The 17663-nt window shown below is 37.5% G+C and overlaps 1 long non-coding RNA gene and 1 other non-coding gene across 2 annotated transcripts; one reads left to right on the plus strand and one right to left on the minus strand.

Annotated features, from left to right (window-relative positions):
- The first annotated feature begins 4034 nt into the window (after window positions 1-4034).
- TRNAL-UAG (transfer RNA leucine (anticodon UAG)) lies at window positions 4035-4107 on the plus strand. The gene has a single exon. It is a non-coding gene; the product is annotated as a tRNA-Leu (tRNA).
- Window positions 4108-6100: 1993 nt separating this feature from the next.
- LOC120588375 (uncharacterized) lies at window positions 6101-7846 on the minus strand. The gene is made up of 2 exons (XR_005649237.1): window positions 7346-7846; window positions 6101-6344 (listed from the first exon to the last, which is right to left on the minus strand). It is a non-coding gene; the product is annotated as an uncharacterized LOC120588375 (long non-coding RNA).
- Window positions 7847-17663: the final 9817 nt, after the last annotated feature.

Here is a 17663-nt window from a genome sequence, read left to right on the forward strand (position 1 = left end):
GCTCCTTCCTGGAATCACTCTAACCTCTTGCTTCCATCCTCAGGTCTCCTATTTGCAATCCATACTCAAATCCCTCTCTGCCTCTCTCTTATAAGGACTCCTGTGATTACGCTTAGTGCCCACCTGGATAATTTGGGATAATCCCTGCCTTTCAAAATATTCTATTTATATTGAATCTCAACCGTAATTGAAAAAAAATTTTTTTTAATTTTTTAAATCTTTTATTTAATCACATCTGCAAAGTCCCCTTTGCCACATAAGGCGACAGTCATAGGTTCTAGATATTAGGACATGGGTATCTTTGGGGGCCATTATTCAGCCTACCAGTGACCCAGAACATGAGGTAGTTACTGGGCATTTGAGCAAGCCTGTTTGAGGTTGGTAGGATTGAACCTCTTCGCATGAGAAGCAGGAAAACGTTTTTAGGAGCTCAATCTGGAGCCAGACTGCCCAGATTTTAAACTCTGCTTCTCACTAGCTGTGTGAACTTGGATAAGTTACTTAACTTCTCTGTGCCTCTGTTTTCTTCATCTATAAAATGGAGATGATAATAACTGCCCCCTAAGGTTGTTGGGATGAGTTAATGCATAAAAGCATGTAGGTAGACTAGTGCTAGTCACAGATTAAGCCACCAGGAAGTGTTAACCATTTGGAATAGCCCACAGGGAAAACTTGAGGATGCCCTGATCCTCCTTCTCAAAATGAGGTTGCATCAGCACCTCGATCCTGGAGAAGCAAACTACACTGAGAATCTGAAGCCTCTTTCACGTAGGGGAGATCTAATGACTCGGGAGTGATAAAGCAGGATTCTACATCACTACTCAAAACTCTCCCATTGAATCTCTGTCTTCACTAGCAACAACTTCCAGTTTTAGATCATCTTTCTACAAGTTCCCTTAGAGCAAAGAGGAAAAGGAGTCCTCTTTTTCGTATACCCCATCTCAGTTTTTAGTAAGAGTTCCAATCTTGGTAAATTACTTTACTTCTCTGGGCCTTAGTTTCCCCATATATAAAATAATAATAACAAAAGTCAACACTAAAATAGTACTTACTGTTTGCCAGGTGCTTACCTAAGCACTTCCCATATTTGAATCCATGTAATCCTCACAACAACCCTACATAATAGGAACTGTTATTATCTCCACTTTATAAATAGGAAAATTGAAGACCAGAGACTAAGACTCACTATAGGAACAGTCTGGCTAGGAGGCTGCCATTGGTACCTCTGCTATGGGATACTCATTCCTCAACCATCCCTACATCTTTAGGTCACTATATCCCAGGCCATTCTTGGATGGGCTGAGCTTCAGTCGTGCTCATGTGTGCCCATGCTCATTGGAAATTGAGGACAGATGTGGTCTGGCTCCTTTCAACCCCCATGATGGAGGCTGAGCCATGCCTTCAACCAAAACTCAAACACTGGGTGACTTGCCCCTGTATGAGTTATCTTTGCTGTGTAACAAATTAGCTCAAATCATAGCTACTTAAAACAATAAACATTATGTAACAATTTCTGTGAGTCAGGAATCTAGATACCATTTTGCTGGGTTGTTTGGCCCAGGGTATCTCACGAGAAGCAATTATGCTGTTGGCCAGGAGTACAGTCATCTCAAGCCTCAGCTAGCTGAGGCTCCACTTCCAAGCTCATTCATGTGGCTCAGGTCTTTGCTGGCTGTTAGCTAGCATCATCAGTTCCTTGATACATAGGCCTCTCCATAGAGGTACTTACACCATGGCAGCTAGCTTCCCCCAGAGTAGAGAGAGAGAGAGAGAGATGTAAATGCCTTCTCAATGCAATAATTAGGAAGAAAGTAGAAAAGGGCCAAAAGAGGGAATTAAAGTTAGAGGCAAGGGTAAACCAAAGGACTGGTTAAATGGCTTGACCGCCAATGTTTTTCTTTTGCTTTTTCATGTGTTAGGCAGATAGACTCCATATGGAAAAAAGTATAACTTAAAACTAAAGGAAAACTAATATAGTCAAAGATCAGGAATCCACCATGTAGCAAGAAATGAGCAAAATCTCAGTATGAAAAACGTGCAAGCATAATTTTAAAAAGGATAAAGCTGAAGCAGTCTAACAGTTGCCATGAAATACAAGATCATTGGAACAGATGGAAATTGTCAATGATGTTATGCAGGTAGAGAAAGGAAAGTTAACTCCTGGGAAAAATGAGTCAGAGTTTGAAGCCTATAAGGTAGTGGCATCATGCTAATGGAGAAACTCGTACCTTCCTGTTTCAGTGTTAGAGCTCACAATTAAAGGTGCTTTGGGGAGCCATCGTTATGTACAGAATTACTTCCCATATACCCTGAGTCCTGTGCCCTAGTAGCGTTGAAACCCTTTTGACTTGGACAAAGAATGAGAAATACATTCTGCACAGCAACAATGTGCACACACAATCAAACGCACATAACTGAAGCATAAGTTTTATGAAAATAATAGTTATTATGTGCTATGCACTCAGATTTTTATGTTCTATTGTCTCTCATTTTTAAATTCTAGTCAAGAGTTACTGTGTGGATTTCATGATGAACCATTAATGGGTTATAATATGCAAGATTGAAAAATACTGCTCTGTAAGACTTTCGCCCATTTTCACCCTGAATTACAGAGAATAGTCAGGATAAAGCCACAAAGCCCAAATTTATATCAGCTGACTTCCCCATGGGGGGAAAAAGGGGAATTAGGTATGAAATATATATTTCTTTTAAAGATTATAATAATGCATAAAGTTGAACCAAGTATTTTTAATTTTTTTCTGTATGTGTTTATTTTCCCCGTTCTCATTTCTTATTTTGTGTCTTCGTGCTTTCTTCTTTTTTTATTTCTTACATTAGTAGTTTATTATTTTTCAAAGAATCAGTTCTTGGATTTATTTATTAGTTCTACCATTTTCAAATCTCTGCTTTGTTAATTTTTTTTTTTTTACTACGTTGTTAATTTTTTGTAATTGATCTTTACTTTGCTCTCCTTAGGTTTATTTTGTTTTTCTTTTACATTTTTTAAAATTCAGTGTTTACTTACTTTAATTTTTCTTTTGTATTAGTTGTCTATTGCTAATTATTGCTAATAAATAACCCTAAAACTTGGTGACTTAAAACAACATACATTTATTATCTCACATTTTCTGTGGGTGAGAAATTCAGGCTTCGCTGGGCTCTCTGCTTTAGGATCTATCATGAGGCTGCCATCAAAGTGTTTCCAAGGACATGGTCATCTCCAGGTTCAGCTGGGACTGAACTACTTCCAAACTCGTGGTTGTTGGTAGAATTCAGTTCCTTGTTAGCTATTGGTCCAAGGTTGGATGCTAGTTCTTTGACAGATGGACTTCTTAATCAGAGCAGCCATGAGAGAGGAGCCAGTAACAAAATTAGCAGTAAGATGAAAGTCACAGTCTTTTATAATAAAGGAAACTAAAATATGTCACCCCAAAATATGCATCTCTGAAATAAAAATTTTTTTGAGCTAAAGTCATGTGAGAAGAAACAGATATAAGAAAATCCCCCAGCCTTTCCCTTATTTGCCTAAAGGTAGAACATAAATATTCAAAGATGTCCTTCCTCCCTTCTCTACTAAAAAGGAAAAAATTTAATTATCAGAGATAACTTTAGACTTCTATCAGCATGGAGATGGCACCATGGGAATCTGTGTAACAAACTTTGCTAACTAGACTTTACCTGCCATCGGTTTCTCATATATTTACCTTCCCACAGTTTGCTACCCTTGAAAGTCTAAAACCACTTTTCTTTGTCCTGTCATTTCTCTACAAATGTATTGTTCCTTGTCGAAGATACTGTATAAGCCAGTGTTCTAAGCCACCTCTTTGAGTTACTCTTTTCCTGAGATATACATGTTAATAACTGGTTTGTTTTTCTCTTAAGTTGTCTTTTGTTACAGATGCCCCAGCTGAAGACTTAGAAGGGTAGAAGGAAAAGGGTTTTTTTCCTCCCCTGTCATAACTTAATGAAAGAAGTTTCAGTCCATCACTATTGCCATATTCCATTCATTGGAAGTGAATCAATCATTTGGATGTGGTTCCATAGTGTAGCGGTTAGCACATCTGCTTTAGAAGCAGAAGGTCTTGGGTTCACGCCCCAGTGGAGCCACGGTCCATGGTCTACGGCCATGCCACCCGGAACAAGCCTTATGTTTGATCTCAGAAGCTAAGCAAAGTCAGGCCTAGTTAGTACTTGGATTGGAGACCACTTAGGAAGACCAGGTGCTGTAGGCATAAATAATAAAAAATTAAAAAATTTTAAAAAAGTGAATCATTAGGTCTAGTCTATATCAAGGGGGAAAGATTGCCCAAAGGTCTGAACACCAGGAAGCAGGGATCACTAGGAGCCATGTCAGAACTGCCTACCACAGTCAATCCCCAGGTCATTCACAGGCAGACACAGAATGGCAAAAAAAAAAAATTGAGTTGGCTGAAGCACTTGTTTCCAGCTGAGGTCGAATAAGGTGATGCTCTTCCTTCTTACTTCCTCCCATACTCTAAACAAGTGTCTTTTCCAGTCTATTTAGTACCACATTTTTCACATTTTTGTGGGGGTTTTTGCTGGTAATTTCACTGTTTATGCCCTCCACATTAAGTGCGTAAGTATTGCCTAGTGTCTCTAAATGCCAGAAGGTTGTGATGAGCCTTAAAGAGAAAATACATGTATTAGATGAGCTTCATTCAGACATGAGTTGTAGTGCTGTTGGACATGAGTTCAATGTTAACCAATCAACAATATGTATAAAATAAGATGTCTTTAAACATAAACACCCATCAGACAAAGTTATGTATTGATTGTTTGACAAAAATATTGTGACCAGACTCCCAGGAAGATTCCCCTGTGTTTTCCCTACAAGTAATGATTCAGTATTCCCTAATTCAATGTTTTTGGCAACTTTACAGAACATAACTACTGCAAATAACATAGATCAGCTTTATAAGTGTTTATATTTAAGGCTATGACTTTTCTTCCCATTTAGGCTATAAATGCATCTCAAAATTCTGATATGTAGACTGTGCCTGTTGTTAAGCTATTATCTGCCACATCTAAACCCAGAAATAATTGCTTTCCAAGTACCTCGAGTCCTATATACTAATGTTTTGCTTGTTGTTGTTGGTGGTGGTGGTGGTTGTTTATACTAGTGGTTTTGAAACCTTCATGCTGAGCCTTGTGAAGTGGGGCTGGAACCCTGCAAACTGCATTCCTTTGTCAGCTGGCTGCTGTTAAGTTCTGCCAACAGGGGACACTAGAGGGAGACTTGAAGACAAGAGGAGGAAGCAGGAACTTTGGCCCACAATGCCTCTTTACCTTGCCAGGGGCAACAGCAGCTGGTTTTAGCCTCTATATTTTTTTCTATGCTCCCTGAACCAGTCCCACTATACGCTTCAGAGGCCAGAGTCTCAGTTCCGTGGAACCTTTCCTATAACATGATAGCTGCTACCTGCAAACATTACCTCAGCGTTACTTCAGTGTTCCTTTGCTTTTTTCAGTCCTTTACCGTGTGCATCACCAAATTTAAATTTCCAAATTAAATTCTCTCTATAGAACTACCTACTATAGTTTCTATTTTCCTGGAAGCTAAATGATACATAGAAATTCTTTAACTTTTTATTTTGAAATTATTTCAAATTTATAGAAAACTTATAAGAATAGTACAGAGAAATTCTGGATACCTTTATACCTTTTACTCAAATTCATGCATTTTTTTTTTCATTGAGGTGAAATGCAGCAAATATAAAATTAACCATCAGTGAATAAATAAGTGGCAATAAGTACATTCACAATGAATCCGTCAGTTTTTGATACTTTGCCACATTTGCTTTACAATTCACCACCTACATATACATATGTTTGTATGTATACTTCTGCATATTTTTTCTCAACCATTGAGAGTAAGTTGCATACATAGTCCTTTACTTGTTACTACAATTATATGTACTTCTGAAGAAGAATATTTCATATAAAAACTATTGATATGTTACTTTTATATATAATCCATAATCCAATTTCAAAAATTGTCCCAATAATATCCTTTATAATATTGTATTTCCCATTAGTGCAAGACCCAGCCCAGGAAGACATACTGAATTTAAGTGTCACGGCTGTTTAGTCTCTTTTAATATGAAACAGTCAGCTTTTCATAACATTGACATTTTAAAAAGAACACAGGTCAATTTTTACAATGCTCTTCAGTTTGGATTTCCTCTTGTGATTTGTGTCCTTTTCAGGGTATCGCAAGGTGTCTGTCTGCCTCTGATTGGTGATGTTAATTTTGATCATCCATTCAAGGTGTAGTCCAGTTTCTCCACTGCATACTCTTTTGCTTCTTGCAACTAATAAGCAATCTGTGGAAAGATACTTTGAGACCATAAAAATATCTAGAAATTTTATAATATTTATCTTCTGTATAATTTACAGTTTGGTCTTGGATCTTATCCTGGATTTTGATTCAAGTTATTGTAAAGAGAGCTTTAAAATGCCCAGGTGTTAGGGTGCAACGTATAACTCCACAATTCTTGTTATTTACTATTTCTTTAAAGAAAACAATTCATATTATTAAACTATTGGTTATGCTTATTTTTACATATTAATCCTCAATCTTTTCAATTAAAAATTATGCTTTTAAATTGTTAATATAGTTTAAATGTAGATGATACAAAGAGTATGCTGTGAAGAGTATACTTATCAGCTACTCAGTACTGTTACAAGTTTTTCTGTGTCCTCATATAGTTTCTGAATGTAAAGCAAAAATATATATATCCCTCCCCCCACCACCATACCAATTGATGTTTGTCTATACTTTCCATACTGTTCTGCATTTGGCTTTTTTCATTTAACAGTATATCTTAGAGATCATTAAATATCAGTAACTTAAATATGAGCTTCTTCACTCATTCCGATGGCTGCATGGTATTTCATTATATACATGTACCGTAACTAGTTCAGCTAATCCTCTGTTGACATTTAGGTTGTTTCCATTCTCTCTTATCTTTGTATAAACTATGGTGCAGAATAACCGTGTACATATTTCAGTACATGTGCAAGTATGTTTATCATATAATTTCCTGGATGTGAAATTTTTCAGTCAAAAAGTTTGTAATTTTGTACTGTAATTTTGATAAATGTTGCCAATGTACCCTTCATCAAGATTCCACAGAGACTATGACGATTTATAGGGAATGCATTTTAGCACAATTGTCCTTTATCTCCTTTGTACCGTATGAAATGACTGTGAGAAAAGAAATTTGAAAACAGTATTAACCAAGAAGATTCTAAAGAAGAAGCTTTTCCAGAAATAATGCATTCGATATTGCGAAATATAATTCTTAGGGTTCAAAAAACTTACCTCATGATGAGGCTGGAATTTTAAATTCTTGTAAAGGCTGTTGTTTCTCCCACTCAGAAGTCTTGCTATTTGGCTTATATTTTTATTTTAATAATGCACAGATTTCCCAGTCTGCTATAAACAACTGAGTACAAACTCAGGAAGGTGGCAAATAGTTCAGTTGTTGTACAGACATAAGCCCTGGCAGAGGGGAAGAGGAAAAAGGGCTCTCAGCTGGCCTCTCCTTCAGGCTTTTCTTGTCCTTGAGACATTTTCCTTGCCCAAACAAGAAGGGAAAATTATTTTCCAGTCTTAAATCAAGTGCCAAAATTATTCTTGGAATTGCTCCCTTAATCTGTCAGTTTCATTTTTCCCATGGAGGCATGATCAGGGCGACCAAACCTTCCTAGTCAGAATCGGGGTTGGAACTTGATTACTCCCACAGACAGCTGGTTTGGAAAAACTCCTTGCAAGGTGATTTCAATAAGGAGCTAGAAACATCAGAGAGCTGGTGCTGGGATCTGAAGCTATAACCATACGAGTGACTTCAGTCTTTCTACAGTGCTAGTGGCTAGCAGAGTTACAAAGAAATTAATCATCTCCAGGGATTTCTTAGGAATGAGAAGACTGAGTAATCGCATTTCAAGGAACCAAACTCCTTAGTGTTGGTCTCCAGTGCATTTCTCAAGTTCTTTGTTTTCATTCTCTTTCCCAGTCTGGTCTGGTCAAGAGTGTGGGCTTTGGAGCACCTCAGCTCATACCCAAGCTTTGTCCCTTGCTGGCTCCAAATGGCAGGTAAGTTAGCCTCCCAGAGACAAAGAGTTTTGACCAATAAAACTGGGGTCACACTACCTTCCTGACGGTGTCATTGTGAATATTAAAGGAAGTCAAGTGTATGGACACGGTCTTGATGAATAAGCCTCAATAAATGTTAGCTTCTTTCCTGTTATCACCCTTTCACCAGTGGCCTAAAACTCATTCTTCCAGAGCTTATAGTCTTGACCAATATTAAACTAGAAAAGAAGCATGGTGGTAATGCAATCTGATCAGCACAAGAATTTTGACCTGCTCCATTTCTGACCTGGGTGGGCAATCTGAATAGAAACACCAAGCTTCACCTATGCCTAAATTAGAAGTTGGAAATTTTTAAAAATATATTCATTTTTCTCTGGTGGTAAGATTTCAAACTCTCAGAAATGTATTTTGCAGTGTTTGACATCCACACTGTTAGAAAATCCACACCCTTGGGGGCAACTCTGGCAGGTTTATAATCAAGTTAAAAACTATAGTTTATATTTAAATATTACACACCCTTGTAAAGCAATTTAGATACAAATAGAATTTTTACAAAAATCAAGTGAAAATATCTCCTTTCTTTCCTCTCCCCAGAGCATATAAAAAGGCAGCTCTCAAGAATAGGGAATGGTTTTATCATAGATGGAGACTCTGAAAATTCTCTGAAACTAATGGTTTCCAGATTTTATAAATACAAATATACAGTAATGAATTATTTTACTCTAAAATATTTATGTATAGATATTTCACAAGGACCAACTTATTTAACCAGAGACTGGCTAGCCTTTCATCAAAATTGTTTCCTTCTCTTCCTAGACATGCAGGTAGACTATATTTCCCAACCTTGCACTTAGTATACCGAGTGGAATGTGGTCAAAGTGTTATATACCACTTCCAGGCTTGGCCCATTAAAACTCTCATTCATCATCCTTCATGCCCTGGATTCCTCCCAACTGACAGGAAAGGAGATGACTCCCAGGGCAACCTTGGGAGCCACACTTTTATATGGAAGGAGCCTGGATCCCTGAACTACTTAGAGGAGAACTGCCCTACCAGGAACATCTGCATTAGACTATTTTGTGAGTGAGAAATAAGCTTTTTTGTATTAAGCTACTGATATTTTGGAGGGTTTACCTCTTATAGCAGCTATTACCAAAATAGTCTTAAACATCTCAAAATTCTTAAATATCTTTATACAACTCCCTTTCTTCCCTCCCCTCCTCCTCCCTCCTCTATTTCCTTCCTTCTTCCTTCCTTCCCTGAGACTAATAATAACATATTCCTTCTAGACACTACTCTAAGCACTGGAGATGTTGGAACAAAGCACATAAATCTTTGGAGGCAACAGACAATAAACAAATAAACAATATGGTTTCAAGTACTGATAATTGCTTAAAAGAAAACTAAAAAGGAATAAAAGGAGTCAGAGAGTGACAGGGGGTATCTTTTGGACAAGTTTTTTAGGAAAGGGCTTTCTGAGGAGGTGGAATTTGACCAGAGATCTGAAGGATACAAAGAAGTTAATCATATGAAGATCTGAACAGATAAAGAACTCTTAACAATCATTTCTCTGAAAGCAATGATCTGTAGGAGAGAAAAAAAAAACCTAATAGTACAGAAATGACTCACCTTAGTCAAAGATGAGTCAAAGAGAGAGAGATGAAACTCAAACCCCAGATTTATGTATTCCTTACCTAATTTTGCTCTTGGCCAGGAATCTTTAGCATCATCAATAAGTTCTTCCTTCCACTTTTGGATGACTAGTTCCATACTTGTCAGTCCTTCCATTTGAAGTTTGCCCATGTATTCAGGCAATTCAACAAATATAGTAGTATGTCAGGCTCTATTCTTAGACACTTATAAACACTATCTAAATGAACCTAACCGGGAACTCCTTAACTCCTCCAGTCCTTAATTTTCTCATCTCTAAAATGGTGATAGTTCTAGGAACTAAGTTACTGTATAGACTTGTTCTAATGATACATGAGATCTTACACATAAAATGCTAGTACAGAGTAGGTGGTAAAGAAACATTTTTATTGAAGTTAAATTAACCTGCTGCATGCCATTCAGAGCCCATGCCTATCAAATACCCAAGTCTGAGTTTTTTAAATTAAAAAAAGCAATCTATTTCTGCCCTCTTTTAGGGTCATACAGCAATTCAATACTGATTTGAAGGGAAAGGATAGTCTTTCCATAACTTTTGTAGGTGGGGCATCAGGAAGTTGGCTCCGGAAGGCAGGAGGCTTTGTGTTAGAGACGCTCATTCCTGAGCAACTGACCTGGGATAATCATCTGGCTGTCTGAGGCGAGATCACTGCTGGCCACTGTGCTGTCCAGCTCGATGGGGCACCATTCACATAGAGCTATGAGTCATGATCTCTTGGTGAGTTGGGAAATCAATCTGTGAGTCATGGCCAGCATGTTTTAAAATCTTTATTGAAGTATAACTTAAAAGCAGAAAAATACACACATCAAAAGTATACAGCTCAATAAACTTTTACGGAATGAACACACCCGTGGAACCGGCCTGACGTGAAAAAACAGAACACTGCTAGCATCTCAGGAAAACAACTCCTACGCCCTCCCAGTCACGACCTCTCTAACACGAGCTTGATTTCCAGCACTAGAGATAAGTTTTGCCCTTTTGGAATTTCACATAAATAAAATCATATGGTATGTATTCTTTTGTATTTGGCTTCTTTTGCTCAGCATGACATTTGTGGAATACATTCGAGTTGTTGCGTGTGTCGATGATGCCTATTGCCATAGAATATTCCTTTATATGAATATGCTGCAATTTATCCATTCTACTATTAATGGACATTTGGGTTGTTTTTAATTTTTGGCCATTACCAATAGCAGTGTAAAAGAACAACACTTTATCATGCTCACAGATTTCACAAGTCAGGAATTTGGAAAGGGCACTGTGGAGGCGGCTTATCTCTGCTCTAATGAGGTCTCAGGTCTGGGGCCTCTGCTAAAAAGACTCAATGATCGGGGTGAGTTGATGGTGATGCCAGCATGTGTCTGGCACCCGGGCTGAGAGGACTCTTAAGTGCTACCAATTGGGTCACCTATATGTGGGCTCTCTGGTAGTTTGGCTTCTTAACAGTATGGTGGTCTCAGGGTAGTTGGCCTTCCTACATGGTGGCTCAGAGCTCCAAGCATGAGTGTCTCCAGGAGCAAGGTAGAAGCTTCATGGCTTTCTCTATTCAGAGAGGAAAAACTGTTTTTCCTCCACCCATCTTAGGTTCATTGGCTGGGGCCCTGTAAATTAGACTGACAAAAAACAGATTAACAAGAGAAAAACATGCAGCATTATTTACAATAGCCAAGATATAGAAGCAACTTAGGTGTTTATTGATATATATATATATATATATATATTCACATACACACATACACATATATATATGTGTGCATGTGTGTGTGTATGTGTATATGTGAATATATATATATATCAATAAACACATACACACATACCACATATACACACACACACACAATAGAATATTATTCAGCAATAAAAAAAGAATGAAATCTTGCCATTTGTGACAATATGGATGGACTTAGAGGATATTATGCTATGGGAAATCAGTTAGACAGAAAAGACTAATACTGTATAATTTCACTTGCCTGTGGAATCTAAAACGAAACAAAACAAAACTAATAAACAAACAAAACAAAATAGAAACAGACTCATAGACACAGGGAACAAACTGATAGTTTCCAGAGGGGAGGGCAGTGGGTGTATGGGTAAAAAAAGTAAAGGAGAATAAGAGGTACTAACTTCCAGATATAAACTAAAGAAATCACGGGACTATAGTATGGGGAATATAGTCAATAATATTGTAGTTAGTTCTCACAGTAGCAGTTAATCATCAGTTACTAGATTTATCATTGCAATCACATTGTAGGGTATATAAATATAGAATCACTATGTTGTACACCTGAAACTAATATTATATGCCAACTATAATTTTAAAAAATAGAAAAATGAGCAGAAGTTTATTAACATGTGCATCGCACATACACATGAGAACACCGTGATGGATAACTCAAGGGGTTGTTAAAACTTGGACTTAAACAGCTTCTTAACAAAAGAACTATACATTTTTAGAGAAGTGACAAGACAAATAAAAAGGACTTCAAGTTTTTAGCACAGCAAATTGTGGGAAGGTAACTATATGGGGGAACTAATGGGAGATAAGGGTTAATGTTAGCGAGGTTTGTTATGCAGATTCCTCTAGTGCCATCTCTGGGCTGGGGCTGGCTGATAAGGTCTAGAGTTGTCTCTGGTGATTAACTTCCCTCCTTCTTGAGAGAGAGGAGTTGGGGGCACCTTTACAAATTTATGTCCTGCATTGAGGCAAGTAGACAGAAGATAGAGAGCTTTTATCACATCTGCCTTTTCCTCAATTGCTTTCAGCTTAAATGAATCCTAATGTCAAAGTGGCATCTTTTGGGCCGGTATATTCTGCTACCCTCCATTGACTTAACTTTGAAAGTCACATAGCACCACTTCCACAGCATTTTATTTGGTACAATGAGTCATAAGCCTTCTTGATTCAAAGGGAGGACACTCAGAAACTACTTCTCCCAGTGAGGAGTTTCTAGGTAACATTATAGGAAAGCATATGAGACAAGAGACATTGCAGCAGCCATCTTTGGGAAATACAATCTGCCCAGCTGCTATGACTATTCTTGGGCATTTATTGTGACCATATGTACATTTCTGTTGGGTGTGCAATTGCTTGGAGTGCAATTGCTGGGTCAAAGTGTATATGTGCGCAAAGCTTCAGTAGACGATGCTAAACAGTGTTTTTTAGCTCGTGCCCATTTAGACTCCCATAAATACTGTATCAAAGTCCCAGTTGCTCTCTATCCTAACAATTGGCCTTGTTTTTCTCATTTTAGCCATTTGGCTTGGTACACAGTAGTATTGCCTTGTGGTTCAAATTTGTATTTTCCTGATGACTATTGAACTTGAGGACCTTTTCATACATTTATTGGCTATTTGAATCTCTTCTTTTGTGAAATGCCTTTTCAGTCTTGGACAAACTGGAATGGTTGGTCATCCTACACTTGCCACAATTTGGGACACCATTGATGAGCCAACTTCAGAACTCTCTGTGGAATCAACTAAAGCTTCACCTAGGTTGTAAGAACTTCACTGTCAACTTCTCCCTCTGCTTGGCCTTGAGTCCCTTGTTCTTTCATAGGTGCATACCCTAGAGCACTTCCTAATAAACAAGCAGCATGCAATTCTCCAACTAGAATCTACTTTCCGGGAACTCAACATACTGTATACCTGTAGTGGGTCCTAATGTTAAAATGCCTTTTCTTTCAGGGCATCAAAGTCAAAAAGATATGGAAGCCACTGGTAGAGTAGAAACTACTTTTGTCCACCCAGTACTACTCTCTTCCATTAGTGACAGCATCTTGCTTCTTTGAAGGAAGAAGTAGTACTCTGACTTAAGTCAGGGGTTCTTGTAGGTACCTCTAATTTAAGCACCCCATCATCTGCTAACTCTTAACCACCATCACAGGACTGGGCCTGTGACTCAACTGGACCAGTCATAATCCTTTTCTAAAGATTTTTTATTAAGCATTAGAGAAAAAGAGTCTTTCCTGGGGGCTACTGCAAGCCATGTAGCCCACATACAGGCAGAGGATCAGGAGAAATACGGAGAAAAGGATTCCTGTGACATTATAGTCTGGTTCTAGGACAGCCCTGACACCCATTTGCACCTCTGCTTTTCCTTGACTCCAGCTGGGCCTCTGCCATTTGCAGCCAAAAGGATCCTGACTAGTACACAAGCTTTTAAGAAGAATAGATTATAATAATTCATCGGCAAATAATCAACAGTTGTAATGTTGCTTCTGTTTAATGGTTTTTCTTTATTTTATTTATCTGCCTTCCCTTCTTTTATCTTGTTCTGTCTACTTAAGCAAATCGAACCCCTCCTTTAGGATCTGTTCAAATGCTCCCTGCCCAGTGAAATCGAACTTTCCTGCCACTCCCGGTTTACATGCACGCAGTCCACAAACGTTATCACACTCTTGCTACTATTATGCTTATAGCTGCTACACTAGCACCAAGGCCTAAAGATGGAACAGTGTGCAACCCAGGCCTCTGGGTGCTTTAGTATTGAAGTGGAGAAAGCTGACCCATAGACAGATATTTATCATATGAAGTGGCAAGTGCTAGAGACATTAGAGAGCCCCTTGGAGAGGAAGTGTGTGGCAGCCAGCCCTCAAGAAGGTCCCCAATAATCTCTGCCTCCTGACATTTATACTCTGTGCAGTCTCCTCCTACATTATATCAGGTTTTGTCTCTGTAACCAATTGAGCACCATGGAAGTAATGGTGTGAGACTTCCAAGGCTAGAATAGGGGCTGGCAAACTTTTTTTGTAAAAGGCCTGATAGTAAATATTTTAAGCTTTCAGGCTAGATGGTTTCTATTGTAATTAGTCATTCTGTCACTGTAGCATGAAAGCAATCAATAAGTAAATGAATGAGTGTAGTAGTCTGGGTTTATTGGTCACTGGTAGCTTGATAATTCCTGGTCTAAGTCACATAAGACATTGCAGCTTTTGGCTTGTACTCTTGAGTCACTTGCTCTGGGGAAGTCGGTTGCCGTGTCATAAGGACATTTGAGTCTTATGGAGAGGTACACATGATGAGGCACCAAGGCCTCTGCCAACAGCCAGCACGACATGGGCCTGTCATATGAGTGGGCCATCTTCTAAGTGGATCTATTAGCCCCTTTGAGCTTTCAGGTGACGTCTTGACTGCAACTTCGTGAGATACCCAAAGCCAGAAGCACCCAGGTAAGGTGCTCCCAAATTCCTGAAATAGTTAGTGTTTATTGTTGTTTTAAGCCACTAAGTTTTGACTTAGCACAGAAATAGAGAATACCAAAGATTTATCTTCCTCCTGACTCCTGAGATAAGCATTAAGAAACGGCAGGCTGTAGCCTAAGTTCTTTGGTACGTCATTTATTATAATTACAAATACATAAATATAAACTCATTGTAAAAGATTCAAACAATATTGAAGTACAAAGACCAAACAAGAAAATCCCCCTGTGTCATCTCCCTACCCTCTTCAGCCCCACAACCACTGCCCATGGAGAGGTGTATATTTGGCTCATTTTCTGGAACATGAATGCCTAAAGGCTTCTTCCTTTTTTATTTCCTCGGCACTTTGTGCACTTCTCTAGCATTTATTTCATTCTATTTTGTCTTAATGGTGTGTCATTTTCTTCAGGGACAGCTTCATGGGCGTGCAACCTGTGCAGTCACACAGGGCCCCAAAATTAGAAAGACCCTTTGCTTGATTAGGTGCTCTGTTGTCTCTGTCTTGAAATTCTGAAAAAATATTTTAACAAGGGGCCTCACATTTTAATTTATATTGGGCCTCGCTTCTAGATTTATCTTCCATAAAATTGTAAAGACAGGGGCCCATGGCAGCAATCTGTCATGGACATTTTTTAATTCCCTAATCGCCTTGTGAATGCCCACAGTAAACATTTGTTAATGAAAAGGGAAAATTCCTTATCTCTGAAGGACATTTTTCTTTTTTCTTTTGTTTTGTTTGATTTTGTGGAGCCATACACAGATAATCTTTAATGATGATCAGCATACACAGAATAATCCAGAGTTCTTATGGCTGAGTCTGATTTTCCCTCTGATTTTTCCATGTTACTCTGAGTTTTGTTTGTTCCAATGCACGGAACAAAGGAAGAATACCGTTCTTTGTTTCTCATTAAGAGCGATCTATAAGACATTTTCAAGAAGCAACAACTTCAGCTTCTTGCCGCCTGTAAGTTCCATGTTTCAACAATATCTGTATTCAAAGAACGAGTGTGAGCCAGGCATAAAGAAGTTCATGTTCTCAGGCAAGCTGTCAGTAGAAGCAAGTGAATATATAATGGAGCATATAACTATATTTAAATTTTTTCATCTGTCCATAGTTGATCCAGTAATTTTTCTGGCCATTTCAAGTGTTCGATGTTCCTTGAATTTCAGTCATGGTAAAATTTAAAACAACTTATTTAAAATCTCATCAATAAATCAAGAAACAACGAGTGTTAGTGAGGATGTGGAGAAAAGGGAACTCACATGCATTGTTGGTGGGATTGCAAATTAATACAGCCACTATGGAAAACAGTATAGAGGTTCCTCAAAAAATTAAAAATAGAACTACGTTCTGACCCAGCAATTCCACTTCTGGGTATTTATCCGAAGAAATCCAAAAGACTAACTTGAAAAAATACATGCACCCCAGGTTCATTGGAACTTTTTTATAAAGCTAAGATATAGGAGCAACCTAAGTGCCTGTCCATCAATAGACAATGGAAAATAACTTGACCATAAAAAATAATGAAATCTTACAATTTGTGACAACATGGATGGACGCAGAAGCCATTATGGTAAGTGAAATGAGTCAGACAAATAAAGACAAATACCATAAGATCTCACTTACATGTGGAATCTAAAACACGAAATGAACAAACCAACAAAACAGAAAGAAACATATAGATACAGAGAACAAACTGATGTTTGCCAGGTGGGAGAAGGACTGGGGGTTGGATGGAAAGGTGAAGAGATTAAGAATTACAAATTGGCAGTTACGAAATAGTCACAGGGATGTAAAATACAACATAAGGAATATAGTCAATAATATTGTAATAACTGTGTATGGTGTCAGTACCACTAGACTTCTTGGGGAGATCACTTCGTAAGTTGTATAAATGTCTAAACACCATGCACTACACCTGAAACTAATTAAAATATTATTGAATGCCAACTATAATTGAAAAATTAAAAAAATAATATGACAAAATAAAATTCTTTTTTTCAAATTTCTATTTGGAAGTAGTTCAGACCTTTCTGTAAGCCATGCCCACTAAATGTTAAAAGAATTTTTCCACGATTTTTATATTTTTTTAAAATTTTTTTATGCTTTTAAGAGTGTATCTTCTATGGTTATTTTTAAATGGTGTAAACCACAAGTTCAGAAAGGTAAAATAGTAAAAATTTAATAAGAGAGTAGTTATGTCTTAGCATTTAAAGAAAAATATTTTTGTTATTCAATCATTAATTTAACAAATATATATGAAGTTTCTACTACATGCCAGTCATTGTTTCAGAAATGGGGAACACAGCAGACAAGTTCTGTGCATTCTGGAACTTACATTAAGGTGGGAGAACATGATAACAGAAATAAAGAGAGGTTAGATAAGTAATATAATAGGATATTTAATTTTAGCTAGTGATATGCATTATGAAGAAAATAATACACATTTGAATATTTATTGATATGAAAAGATCTTTGGAGTATATTGTTAAATAAAAAATGAGAGTTGCAAAATAATGAAGTATAAGGACCTTGGTTTAAGGACACATTATCAAAAAAAGAAAGTTGAGAAATGTATACACTAACATATCAGTATATAAAATACTAAGAAAAAAAAAAAGGAGAGAGAAAGAGAGAGACCATTTGAATTTGGATCTATTTCCCAATATTAAAAAC

This window comes from Pteropus medius, unplaced genomic scaffold (genome assembly GCF_902729225.1).
Source record: "Pteropus medius unplaced genomic scaffold, Ma_sr-lr_union100, whole genome shotgun sequence".
NCBI lineage: Eukaryota > Metazoa > Chordata > Mammalia > Chiroptera > Pteropodidae > Pteropus > Pteropus medius.